This window comes from Bidens hawaiensis, unplaced genomic scaffold (assembly GCF_021521415.1).
Source record: "Bidens hawaiensis isolate Kalapana, Puna unplaced genomic scaffold, B.hawaiensis_p1.1 tig00009159_1, whole genome shotgun sequence".
NCBI lineage: Eukaryota > Viridiplantae > Streptophyta > Magnoliopsida > Asterales > Asteraceae > Bidens > Bidens hawaiensis.
In genome coordinates, this window is record NW_027491673.1 from 787,314 (window position 1) to 799,348 (window position 12,035).

At 34.6% G+C, this 12,035-nt stretch overlaps 1 long non-coding RNA gene across 1 annotated transcript; it reads left to right on the top strand.

Annotated features, from left to right (window-relative positions):
- Positions 1 to 5,188: 5,188 nt before the first annotated feature.
- Positions 5,189 to 7,807, top strand: LOC143531347 (uncharacterized). Its single transcript, XR_013135008.1, has 4 exons — positions 5,189 to 5,295; positions 6,084 to 6,232; positions 6,846 to 7,027; positions 7,535 to 7,807. It is a non-coding gene; the product is annotated as an uncharacterized LOC143531347 (long non-coding RNA).
- Positions 7,808 to 12,035: the final 4,228 nt, after the last annotated feature.

Here is a 12,035-nt window from a genome sequence, read left to right on the forward strand (position 1 = left end):
TAAAATCGATTAAATCTTGAATAATTTGATGATGGGGAATGGAAACTTCGTCGGATATGGGGAGGATGGCTAGAAGTCAGTAGTTTTTAGGGTTTAAAGATGTGTTTTAATTAAATATTGAGAGTTATAATGCATTTATGAAGTAATTCACTCAATTAGGAAACGAAATAAGCTATTAATGAGAAAATCGGTAACTAACAAAATTCGGCTTGGACAACAAGAAAACGAATTGCGATGTTTTAAAACATTAATTTACAAATCTTGGAGCTTTGTTTTTATTAATGTAGTCGAAAATAGGAAAGATTTGGCAAAATTAGTCCTTGTACCGCCATAAACATGATTTTTAGTCGTTTTAAGCGATTTTAAGAGTTGTTTGACATGTTTAGAGGACATATTAGTATAAAATGAATTTAACACCAATAATTACTAAATAAATGAGCGTTTTAATGATAACAAAAGATCCGAATAAAATCCCGGATCGAGTTAAACATAAACGAATACAAATACGAAAAATCCGAGATGTTACATTTACAGCCGATGTGTTAGATTTTTCAATACTCCACAACCGTTATGCTTCTTCATAGTTTGATGGTGATAGAGTTTGGGTTCTTCTACGCCTAAATCCTCTCCATGGTTATTAGCTTCACCACTTTTTCCCTTCTACTTGAAAAAATAACTATGAAAAGATAATCATGGTCAATTGGCCTTAGCGTGCTTGGTTGTCTACTGGCTTGTTTTGCAGTTGCATCCTGATACTAACTTTGATACTTAGTTATTTAAGCGCTCATTTGTATTCATTTATCATGTAAACCGAAACCATCAATTTAATCAAAATGATGGATATTATGTTACATATTTGTTTTATACTTGTCGGGTCCTAAAAACACCCTTTTCGATCCCTAAAATGACTTAAAAACGCTTTAAAACAACTCCAGGGGCCAAAACTGTCAAAAAGCAAAACTTGTTAACATTGCCCGACCACCCATCGCGCTATGCGATGGGTGTGGAATTATGTGGTTGCGTAGCGCGATGGCATAGCAGCTTGTTTGTTGTTTGTGTTTGTGCTTTACATCCTATTATCCAATCCCATTTCATAGACTTCATACAAGACTCTTTCAAGCTTATCCTATTTATACACACCCTCATACTTCATTATTCCCTGCTCATACTTCATCTTCTCTCTTGAATTCTTAAGATTAACTGTTGTTCTTTATGTTCTTGGCAGTTGGACTTTCCATAGTCAAACTGACCATAGTCTTTCATTTTAATCAACTTGTTGGCTCTTATTAATACTTGAAGCTTGTTATACAACATATATATAATATACACCCCTTGTTACCTTTGGTGGTCACTTAAACGGTCTCGGTCGATGGAGTGTCGGGCCTCGTAAGGCAAGGCTTCATGGAGGACTCACGTGGTCCTTGATATATATATATATATATATATATATATATATATATATATATATATATAACTTGTTTATGCTTACTAACCTTGCTTAACTTCTGCTCATTTTAGTTTGTATTTCATATTTTTTGAGTTCCATGGTTAAGGGTTTGTGGAGACTAGCCTCGGTTTAACCGTAAATAGCTTCAAACCGTAAACCGAACTTTGTTTACTAGTTTTGTTAAATAATTGTATAAACATACTTTATGTTAGATTTAAGTTTTTAAAATCATTTTAATAAGTTCCATGGTTATGGGTTTGTAGAATCTAACCTCGGTCTTGACCCGAAACAAGATCCGAACCGAAAATCGAACTTTCGTTTAAAGACTTTATTGCTGACTTTTTGGTTGTAAAACTTAAGTATCATCATTTATAAATTATTATGCAAGTTCTTTGATGTTTGGGCATGTGGTAACCATTCTTGACCTTATTCCAAGATAAAAACCGAACCAAACCGATTTCACTCGCTTAAGACACACAAGTGTGTTTCTAGCTATCAAGACTTGTATATTTCTTTAAAAACATTTTATAAACTGATTTTAATTATTTTCTTAAAGTACTTGGAATGTTGAATCCAACTTGATCTTATAACAAAGTTTGGACCGACGAAACCAAACACTCGCTTAACGGACGTTGTTAGTTCTAAAACAATAGAACTACATATTTGGTTAAATCTTCTTAAACATTATTGAGTCATCTCATAACATGTTTTATTTTGGAAAGTTGACTTCGGGTTTGACCAATTATCAAGACCCGAACCAACAACCCGAACACTCGTTAAAACCCGTTTGGTATCTATATTATAAACGGGTCGGAGTCCAGCTGACATGGTAAATCCCCTCAGTGTAATTGATTGAGGGTTTTTGTGAAGGAGATAAAAACCTACAATATTGAAGAAGACAACTTACCTAAACGATGACCGGAACTAAGAGAAATTTGTGGTCAACGAGGTCTTAAACACCAAAGTCAACTAGTCTTGAATGAAATCGATTAAATCTTGAATAATTTGATGATGGGGAATGGAAATTTCGTCGGATATGGGGAGGATGGCTAGAAGTCAGTAGTTTTTAGGGTTTAAAGATGTGTTTTGATTAAATATTGAGAGTTATATTACAACTATGAAGTAATCCACTCGATTAGGAAACGAAATAAGCTATTAATGAGAAAATCAGTAACTAACAAAATTCGTCTTGGACAACAAGAAAACGAATTGCGATGTTTTAAAACATTAATTTACAAATCTTGGAGCTTAAGTTTCATTAATGTAGTCGAAAACAGGAAAGATTTGGCAAAATTAGTCCTTGTACTGCCATAAACACGATTTTTAGTCATTTTAAGCGATTTAAAGAGTTGTTTGACATGTTTAGAGGACATATTAGTATAAAATGAGTTTAACACCAATAATTACTTATTAAATGAGCGTTTTAATAATAATGAAAGATCCGAATAAAATCCCGAATCGAGTTAAACATAAACGAATACAAATACGAAAAATCCGAGATGTTACATTTGCAGCCGATGTGTTAGATTTTTCAATACTCCACAACCGCTATGCTTCTTCATATATAGTTTGATGGTGAAAGATTTTGGGTTCTTCTACACCTAAATCCTCTCCATGGTTATTAGCTTCACCACTTTTTCCCTTCTGCTTGAAAAAATAACAAAGAAAAGATAATCATGGTCAATTGCCCTTAGCGTGCTTGGCTGTCTATGGCTTATTTAGCAGTTGCAACCTGATACTAACTTTGATACTTAGTTATTTAAGCGCACATTTGTACGAGCCATACTATTTAATACTACTATGACATTCAGAATTAATCTAGGCATTCAACTGCTACTTTTAGCTCAATTCTTCTTGCTTAAACGTTCGCCTACCCTTTAGCGCATTCGCTTACAAAACCCTCTCCGTTGTCGACAACGAATCGCGAATCGCATCTTCATATATCCTCCAATCTCTAGTTACGCGATATTGTTAAATTGTATGCGCGGTACTTGGTGAAGTTTTGTAAATTTTTTATTTTTTTTGTCAAGCTCATTATTACTTATTACTTTTATTAGCCTTGTTGACGTTATTTTGACGTTATTTTACTAATCACGTGAAAATAACGTTAAAATGGCGGAAGGTTAATCAGGCATCATGTGGTGGCGTTGATAGCCGAAAGACAAGGGCACATGCACCAATCAGCCGGTGTCCCGATGATTGAGTGTTATGTGTCTTATGTCCAAGGCTTGATTCAAAACTACTATCGAGCCGGGGGTCTCACAGGAAGCAGCCTCTCTATCGGCTGTCTACATCTTACCCTCCTCAGACCCTACCATAGCATTGCTATTGGTGGGATATACTGAGTACGATGATGATGATGATGATACTTTTATTAGCCTTGTTGGTTGTAGGGGTATGGTACTAAACCTTGAACTTTAGATTGAAACTTCGAACATAGAAATTGAATCAAACTAGTGTTTCAACCGTTGGGGTTGTGAAACCATAGCCTACGTTCGAATATGGTGATCGAGAGTCAATCAGAGAGACTGAGCCATGAGAGAGAACGAAATGGTATACATTGTTTATGACAAAAAGGAAAAACAAGGACAAGTGTAGGCTTTCAGCTAACACATGAAGACTACAAAATGTACAACCACAAATGCACGACATACAAAACTCTTATTAGAACTTATTACAACAAAGATACAACATAGAAAACACATAGTACATGCTATAATTAGGGCTGCAAACGAGTCGAGCCGAGCCCGAGCTCGACTAGGCTCCAGCTAGCTCGTTTAAGTTACACAGAGCTCGAGCTCGGCTCGTTTTGAGCTCTATTTTCAAAGCTCGAACTCGGCTCGTGAATTGATTTTGAAGCTTGAGCTCGTCTCGGGCTCGTCTACTATTTATCAATTACTTCTTATATAATTATAATTATTTTATATAATTTTTTCTATTATAGTTTTATGTATAAAATTATATATGTTGTTTAGTTATTTTTATTTATTTTTTCATAACAGTATATGTATTAATTAATAATTATTATATATATATATTTAAAAAATATATATAAATGACAGGCTCGTTTAGGCTCACAAGCCGACTCAAGCTCGATAAGTGAAGCTCGGGCTCGTTTATTTACAAGCATATTTTTAGGCTCGAGTTCGGGCTCGATTAAATTCGGCTCGATCGAGTTTTTTAACGAGCCGATCTCAAATAGCTCGGCTCATTTTTACCCCTGGTTATAATGCACTAACTTTGAAAAAAAAAGTCGTAAATTAGAGATATATATATAATATATTGACTAGTTAATTCACTTAATTAGGATTATAACATCTATATGTACATTTCAAACACAATCATACCAAAACTTACAACAACAAAACGCTTGAAAAAACATCAAAATTTTTCCTTAACTATCAACATGTAGCGCGTGAGATCCATACAATGCACACAATACACAACAACAAATCATGATTTTACACATTCGATCATTATCAATTATCAGTAATGCCACCAAAAATCATCAAAACTTTTCCATATCCATCAACACATAGCGCGTGAGATCCAAACAAGCCACCCGCTGCACAAAAACAAGCCGCGTTTAATGCTCAATCTTCAAGCGTATCACGTAAAAATCATATTAACATAATGTACCCGTTTTATTCATTAAATAAAATAAATAAAACGGGTATTTAATAAACCCATTTATTAATATTTCTTCACTTTATAGTTTATATAATAGTCCTCATTTCCTGATGGCTTGCATCATAAGCTTGAGTACGATCCTTAACAACATCACAATGCCGATCATATAATCCTAGTTTTAGTTTTAGTTAACCTTTCACAGCGATTCAATCGCGCAGGTTCTTTCTCTTTCTCACATGATTTTAACAAATGGGTTTTGATTTTTGAGGTTTATATGGTTTTAATCACCTTATAATTTTGATTGTTGGGGGGTTTTAGGCTTTTAATTTGAAGGGTTTTTCTGGGCTTTTGTTTACTTTTGGAGTGTGTTATTATTGTCATGAGTTTATGTTGTGATCAGCAAGAATTTGATTTTTCAAGAAACCAGCATTAGGGTTTCATTTTAACCTTGAATTGATGCTTAAATTGATAGAGATTAATATACATGTATACACATACACACACACACTAAATTTTGTATATAGGTTTTTTTAAAAATAGCTATATTTTATCAAGTACTTCAAAGATTTTGACCAATTTTGACTCTTTTGACTAGTTTTTGACCGATGTTGACTGGTATTTAGGGGCCGATTAGGTGAAATCGAATCGCGTCTGATCGGGTTTATTTTTAGTGTATCATGTGCTTGCTATGTGTTCTATATTGGTGTGAAATATTGCTGAATAATAAGTGAAGGTATATTCACTTCTTTGTTTGTTAGTGTGATGGTGTCTAATCTAACTTTGCTCTTCTCATATTTAAATTTTATGCATTTTTTGTTTTATGTTTTGACTTTTGAGCATCTATTTTTTGAGTGAGATTGTGGTGCTTCTTACACAGATTAAATCGGTTGCTATATGTTAAAAACGCTTAATAAACTATGTCAATTTTATATGTGCACAGAAGCTTGTTTGACTCTCAAAAGTCAAATCAACATTTTATACTTATGTTAACATATTATATTCTCAGTAACCTGAGATTGAAGACGGGGACAAAAAAGAAAGAGTCAAATTACGCCTGGTCAACAAATCGAAATTTAGGGAAAAATCAACTTGGCAGTGTAATTTTTGGTGTGACAAATCTCACAATCAACGAATGCCTTTCTAAGCAACTCTTTGGTTAGTCCTGTAATTTGACCTGTAATTATTATTTTAGTAATAATTTATTTTGTATGCCAGGGTATTTTATTTGAAATTATTTGTTAATGAAACAATTTAATTTAGTAATACTTAGTTTCGGGTTGAAGCTGTGAGCACGTCTAGCTAAAGGGGTCGTGTCCGTGTCAACCCGGAGGTTCGTGGGTTGACCTGTTTAACCCTTTAGTTTATTTCTTTAGTTATATAAAATGTTTTGAACATAATTGCTTCAAAACAAGAATGTAAATTTAGAATTTTAATGGGCTGCGTTCGTGTCAATCCGCGAATACACATGTCGTGTTCGGGTTCATACGCGTGACACGAGTTTTAGGTACGTGGCTGACTTGTCAACCACGAACACAACCCGTTTAGCAGCCCTGTTTATAACGAATTAAAACTAAAGTTGTTTTACGTCAATTCAACCACGAACACAGCCTGTTTAGCAAATAAAAACTTTGGTTAAATTTGTTTAAGGTCAATTTGACTTGTATTCAAAATGACCCGTTTGAACCATTATGACCCATTAAACCCACCCCCTTCTATCTCAAGGAAATGACAATTTCGAATTTTTAAGTATTGCTTAAAATTGTATTAGGTTTACCAAAGGAGCACCTTCAATATGTTGAAAAAATTGGTCCCGGTTTGCCATTGTTTCTATTCAACTACACGAATAAAAAACTGCACGGTGTTTTTGAAGCCGCAAGCCATGGCCAAAAAAATATAGACCCATACGCATGGACTAGTGAAGGCAAACAAAAAACACCTTTTGCTGCTCAGGTATCTTGATGCTTGTTTTTACTCTTCATTCAAGTTTTGAGTTTTGAATGTCTTTTAAAGTTGCAATAATCAGTATGTGGTTCTCACAGTTCTCAACACACACACACATAGGAGAGTGCTCAAATCCGAGCCAGGAATATGTTGAGAACTGTGAGAACCGCATGATGCATTTGTTCCTTTTGCTTTAAGTTTTATACAAACGACACCGTCTCTTTAAATCATTATGCACCACGTAGAGAGATGCATAAACATTTATTTTAATTTTACATATTTATGGTCTTCGCTGATATCAACAGACTGTTGGTATGCAACTTGATAAAGTACTGCCTTTTCTTTCTTGGAAGATAATTATTAAGAATAAAAAATGTTGGTAAATAATATAAGTAATTATGTAACTTTTTTTAAATAATCATTTCTTGAAATACTATTATTAAGAAACTGATATGACCAAGATAATCATACTCAAAATTATTCAAACACTAAAAACTTATTATTATTATTATTTAGGTTCAAGTACGTGTACGGTCACCACGCCAACCGCTAACCGAGGATCAGTTTAAACCCGCGATTGTGGACATTATTATAATCGAACCCATTTCTGGTTTGAGTTAGATCACGCTCAAACAAACAGATTATTATCTTTGTTTTCATCTCAACCTGTTGTTGCTTCACTTTTCACAACTAATTTCCAATTTGTACCTAAAAGAGCGGAAAGTGGGCCTAAAGAGAAAAAGGTGAGTACGGGTTTCAGTGGCAAGAATGTACTACATTCGGATACAGTAGGGAAAGTAGATGTAGTGGGAAATGTGAACATGAAGCTTAAAGGACCCGCGCTAAACCGCAAATTCCTTGACCCGTTTGCTGGAGGCCCGTTTGCTGCAGCCAGTGAAGATGATAAGACTGTCGGAGCCAATACTTCTTCAATGGAAGATTCTGTTATAGCTCAGGTCTTTATTTGCAAGTGGTTTATTTAGAGGTGGTGGGTTGGGTGGGTTATGTGACGGGGTCAAAATGGCTATTGCTTGGGTTGACTTAACACTCGTCGTTATGGCTGTAAACCAGCCGAGTCGAGCCAATTTGGCTTGGGCTCGGCTCGGCTTAACGAGCTGTAATGTTGAGCCTGTGCTCGGCTCGTAAAAAGCTCGACCCAACTTGTTTATCTAATATATATATATATATGTGTGTGTGGGGGGGGGGGGGGGGTCTGTGTGTGTAGTACATTATGGGATTTAATTTAAACGGGCAAACGAGCCAGCTTACTTATTTAAAAAAAAGTTAATTTTATATTCTTACACCTATTGATGTATGTAAAAAGAGAAAATAATATTTTTTTGCATACACGTAATTCATAATTAATAAATTACAAAAACTATAATTTATATATATATATATATATATATTAAAATTTGGGTTATATTTTTTATGTATTAAAATATGGGATTTAAATTAGACGAAGTGAGCTTACCTTGGCTCGGGCTCAGCTAGGCTCTTTTACAAACGGACCTATTTTGAGCGAGCTGTAAGCTTTTTGAACAATGCTTACGAAATTCAAGATTTTTCTACAATAATTAGTGTGTTAATATGATCACAAAAAGAATACTATTTTAATGATTAATAACAATCTAATTGTTCTTAATTTAACAATTGTTCAAAATTCGTGGAAAATAGTGAGAGCGAGTGATGAGAAAACGAACCACACGCATTAACTGATAAGCGGTGGCAGTGATCGTCGGAGTGATGTTTTACGGCAGCGATGGCGGTGATCGTCGTGGAAGGGCGAAGCAGATAACGAATTTGTTGTCTTCTTCCGGTTCATTGGATGCACGTACCGATTGTGTACGAAGCCTATCGCTCGTGCGGACTGGTCTTGGTGTCGTTAGCTTCGGCTCCGGCGTCCTCGTTTTCCTTACTAGATTGCTTCGAAATCATGGTTTATGGTGGAATTATTACTGGAGTTTGATTGAATTTGGTGATTGATCAGCTCATTGTGGAGAGTTGGGGTTTGAAATGAGGGTTAGGGCTTGCAACTGAATGTTCAGATTTGGGGTTCGATCAGGTTATAAAAGTTTTCAGGGGTTTGATCAGGTAATAGGATTAGGAAGTGGTGGATTTGACGGGAGGAGCACCTCTTGTAAAATTTGGGTTTCAGATCCGTTTGTGGTTTCACCCTCAATTTTGAATATTTTAAAGGCACCCACATAACATATAAGAAATAAAAATATTTTACTGAAGCAGCCTCAAAATCGGATTTTAATATTATCTCGGTAGCAAAAAATCCGACCGCTTAAAAACCGGTTGTAAAAACTCCGACCGCTTAGCCCGTTGTAAAAACTCCGACCGCTTGGCCACCAGTAGCAAAAAATCCGACCGCTTAAAAAACGGTTGCAAAAACTCCGACCGCTTCGCCCCCAAAATAAGCGGTTGCAAAAATTCCGACCGCTTAAAAAATCGGTTGCAAAAACTCCGACCGCTTAGCAACCGAAAACTAAACGGTTGGAAAATTTTCGACCGCTTAGCTACGGTGTCAAGTAACTATGCTTATCGGTAGCAAAATTGCAAAATCGGTCGCTAAAATTGCTACGTTTTTTTTTTCGGTAGCAAGTTTTAGTCGCAATTACTCAATTTTCTAGTAGTGTGAACCCCCAATTTTAATTTAATCCTAGTAGGCTTGCATCGTTATTTAATCTTGACAGAAGGGTGGGTATGTAATTGTACAAACATATATATTGTAACCTTTATGTCTTAATCATTGGTGATGGTGAATAGTTTTTTTTATCTCAACTCGTAAAGAAACAGACAACAATAGGTTCTGAGATATCAATCTCTTCTCTTCATATATATCACTCATTTTCTTCACAAGACCCTAAATGGAAGTCCAGTAGCTTGTCGAAATTCATCAATCATGGGATCGAAAGAGGATCGAAGAGCAGCTTTATATCAGAAGATCAGAGAGCTTCGTTCGATTACCCATTCCAATGCTGTAAACTCCCTATATATGATTAGTACATTAAAAGAAAAAAAATTCTGAATACATTTCTTGGCTCTAATACTTGTCTATGAATTAACTATAAAGTATAAGTATGTTAAGATTTATTTGCCCAAGGTAATTTAATCTCTCTTTCAGGTAAACAAAACATCAATTGTTGTAGAAGCGGGAAAGTATATCGAAGAACTCAAGGAGAAGGTTGAAAAATTGCATAAAGATATCGCAAGTTCGAGTGAAGCTACTTCAATACCTATGGTAACTTCTACTTTCTTTTCCAACACAAAATTAATATGATTATACTTGATGTTGGTTTTAATACTTGTACAATATCTTGTTATAAATTATTAGAAAGCCACAACAGAAACCCTAGATAAGGTTTCGAATTAACGTGCTCTCTGAAGAGGAGTGCCCTGGTCTGCTTGTTTCTATTCTCGAAGCATTTGAAGAGCTTGGACTTGATGTGCGTGATGCTAACGTCTCTTGTTCGAATAAGTTCCATCTCCAAGCAATAGGCGAGGTAAGAGATCGCATGCTTTGATGTGTATTATAATTTTGTTTTCACCCGAACCCGTATTATACATAAAGAGCCATAGATTATCTTATAAACTTGTGTATCAAGTTTTTCTTCATCCCTCTTATAAACAAAAGCCACAATTTTTTTTTCATATTAAACTTTTTTGTGATGTACAAATCAACTCTAGTAATATAAATGGTTTAAAAGCGAGTAGGCAAGTTTATATTCAATTTTGTTACTCTATTCCATTTGGTATCTTTATAAATATTATCTTTACTTATTCTAGAATGAGGGACATATTGATGACATAGATGCCATGGATGTGAAACGAGCCGTTTTAAAAGCGATCAAACACTGAAGTGACAACAACGGCGAAGATTAAGATTTAAGAGTATATCTGTGTAGATATGAAACCTCTCCACAATGAAATAAATTCCTTGAGGGTGTTAGGGTGAGTATTGCAGATTATTGTACTCATCAAACAATAAAGATCATTATTTGGCTCTAAAAATCAATTTCTAATACGTAAAAGTTTACCTGCTTGTTGCTTTTGCTCTCTTGTTTTGTTTTTTAGGAAATATAATAATATGCTAATTAATTAATATAAATCATGTGTTACAATGAGCATAGACATATCTCCAATCTGAGTATTAAGACTACAATTGAAAAAAAAGATTAGAACTTCTATGAATACTGATGCGTAAAATTACAAGCAATGACATATTTTCGACAATTTGACCACAAATGACCAAGACCAAACAACCTTCAAGATTTTTCACATTGACCAAAACAAATCTAATAAAGTCATTTGAATAATAGTACTCCATACATTGTATCTCTTAATTTCACTTGAATTCATCCCATTGTTTATTGTACTAAACATGCATTTCACATATTAAGATTTCTTGAACCAATGATGCTTTCTTTATGATGTTGGCCCAGACTCTCGATGCCTCGATGGTGAAGCAGGAACAAGACGGAATTCAATTACTACCCACGCAGATGACTCTTGTTATTAAACTCACAAAACTCGACACACAACTAAACTTATTACAATTATAATCAAACTCGGATTAAATTAACAAATAAAACTAGACATAAACCTAAGCAGTCAAACTTCTATCACATGATCAGTTCTAAAGATAATATAAAAAGATGCGTCAATATTGTAATTTGAGTGTATGATCACTAACTACTGATCCAAGACACATCACTAGTTTCAGTTATAACAAACGACACAGCACTATTATTGCCGTTGATTTTAGGATTTTATTTTCCAAAAGTATTTAAAGGTTTACTGTTAAACTAAGATTTCATTTTCCTTTTTATTAAAAAAAATACGTATTGGATTAAGAAGTTCTTGTCTAAAAAACCTCGACTAGACAGTATTAGGACATGTGGCATAATCTGGCTGGCTAAATTCTTCAAGCAAATGACTAATTAAATGGAGTTGAAACGCCGTGATTTGGCGTGGACATTTTTGGAAAATGTTGGTGGTGGACATTTTG